A 2,547-nucleotide genomic window follows, 5' to 3' on the forward strand; every position below is an offset into this window, starting at 1 on the left:
CCAACTCAATGAGTCAAACCAACTCAACACAGGGTGGGACGCTCAACGTGAGCAAGCCAAGGGCCTGTGACTATTATCTCACCACACCTACACTTTGATGACATTTCCCAAACTAAAATGTTGTCAACAACCACGATGTCTGCTGGGGTGACACCGATGATTGCCGAGTGAGCAAAGGGATACCCGAATGAATACAGGAACAGTGCAAATAAATAAGACCTGAAATACGACAGGAGGAAACTGCATTTGTTACTACAGCCCTCATAACCAGTGAGGCTCTTGATGAATAAAGGTACTTAAAATGACACTCATCCAAAAAAGTAAGCTGCAAGGAAAGAGGCATTTTGTCTACATTGTTCACTGGCACATTCCTGAGGCTTTGGAGAGGCCTAGAAAACGTGGTGCTTAATGGATATTTGCTGAATCAATAAATGAAAGAATAAAGGAAATCGATGAGAAATTAAATTATCTCCAGGATAGTAAAAGTAATCCACCCCTTCCAGAAAAGGATGATGATTATCTCTGAGGTTCTGGGGTAGCAGTCATGGTGGAGCAGTGGTTAACGGAAAGGTATAAAAGGTGTGTCAGTCCTGTTCTACCAAGATTTACAGAAATGCTTGGAAACCGTGTGGGGCTGTTTGACTGAGTCCCACAGGTTTGCTGAGAGTGTGAGTTGGCATAACTTACCTGGCAGGGGAGATACCATGATCGCGAAGGTGGTTTTCCCAGGGCGAGGCTCATCCATTGCACTCCAGGTGTGCTGACCCCTGCTATCTCCCCAAATGTGGGAAATTCTACTGCATAATTTGTGGTAGTGGGGAACTGCATTCGTGCTATCTCCTGAAAAAAAAAAAGAGTATGAGTTAGCATCTACTGGACAACAGAAGATTTTTTTAATGTTCCGGGGTAAAATCATTGCAATTCTAGTATGTCCTGTATGGTTGCTAGAAGTCAGAATTGAGTTGAGGGCAGTACGTAGATGTGGTAGTTACGTAATCTGTTGCCAACTTGAGACTACTAAGAGCGAAAGGGTGGAATTTTGCCTGTCAATCAGGTTGCTGCTTGATGACCTCATTTGGAGGTGTTACGGAGATAAATAGCTCACTGGAGGCAGGACATACTCTCTCTGCTTGGTCTTCCTGATGACAAGACACATGGAGCTACACTAGAGCCCTGCAGCTGGAGGAGCCACGTGGAGAGCCGCATGGAGAGACATGTGGAGACCCACGCCAGAGCTGAGAAGCTTACACCACCACTCAATTCACAATACTTCCCACCCACTGGCCTGTGATCTTCCTGCATTCGGTGGTGTCATTGCATGTGTTTTGTGAGTCTGAAAAGGACTTTATAGATTGGTATCAGACATATGGGCTAATATCAGATGTATGGACTTGATCTGCACTGGGCTGGAATGTTTTCTCAATATTCAATTGCTCTTGTATATAAAGTTCATTCTTATACACATATGAGTGCCTATGAATTTTGTTTCTCTAATCTACCCGGACGCACACAGTAGGTTTTGAATCTGTGTACTGAGCACTTACATTCTAGGCATGTGCTAGTGGCTTCAGGTAAAACAGGAAGTTCCCCTTGCTTACGTCCCTGAGGATGTTGGTATTGGAACTTCCTAGAGAAGGATACAATGAAAGGTGAATTCTAGAGAATGAGAAGAAATTGTCAAGAAAAGTAAAACTCCTGGGAAAAGAGGAACCACATCTGTGAAAACAGAAAAGGATTCAGATTACAGAGGGCTTTGTATTTTATGGAACGCTTAAATATAATTGGATAGGCAAAGAAAACCTTGATTGATTTTAGCTGTCATGAAACTATTTCTACTCATGGTGACCCCATGTGTGTAGGGAGCTACATATGCTTGGTTTCAGACAGAGTGGAACCCTAGTAGAGTAGAGGTTATGAGTTGGACTCCAATCCACAAGGTCAGCAGTTCAAAACCACCAGCAATTCCAAGGAAAAAAAGACAAAACTTTATACTCCTATAAAGAGTTTCAGTCTCAGAAACCTGCAATTCTACCCTATCGGGTTTCTGTGAGTCAGCAATGAGTCAATGGCCGTGAGTGTTATATATATTGGATGCTGGTTACAGCACTTATAGCTTCCTTCTAAAGAGCATTGCCCCAAGTAACATTATCCAGATGTGTCTTGGACATTTAAATGTGACTATACTATTAGCTACTGAACCAAAAAATGGTCTATGTCATGTTACAAGAATGAGATGAAATGGATGATAAAGCTTTTAGTGGATGGAGGGTAATAAAGGTTTTACTGTAAAAAATCTTTTCTACAAAAAGAATACTCCCAAAAAAGGAGAATATTCTATGTATTCTACAACAAAGAAAATGAGTCAGTAAACTTAGTGGTTTCAATATTCAATTTATTCATCACTCTCAACCAAAACTGTGACTTGCAACAAATTTGCATTAAACAGATCATACTTTGATTTTTATTTCTAAATAAACACCATAATTATCAGTGAATAAATGGAAAAGGGTGTAAAAAAAAAGAAAACTTAATGGTCAGAAAACAAAT

General features: G+C 40.8%; 1 non-coding gene across 1 annotated transcript; it reads left to right on the forward strand.

Annotated features, from left to right (window-relative positions):
• The first annotated feature begins 679 nt into the window (after positions 1–679).
• Positions 680–843, forward strand: LOC142443804 (U1 spliceosomal RNA). The gene has a single exon (XR_012783553.1). It is a non-coding gene; the product is annotated as a U1 spliceosomal RNA (small nuclear RNA).
• The last annotated feature ends 1,704 nt before the right edge of the window (positions 844–2,547 follow it).

Source organism: Tenrec ecaudatus, chromosome 3 (genome assembly GCF_050624435.1).
Source record: "Tenrec ecaudatus isolate mTenEca1 chromosome 3, mTenEca1.hap1, whole genome shotgun sequence".
In the NCBI taxonomy this organism is placed as follows: Eukaryota; Metazoa; Chordata; class Mammalia; order Afrosoricida; family Tenrecidae; genus Tenrec; species Tenrec ecaudatus.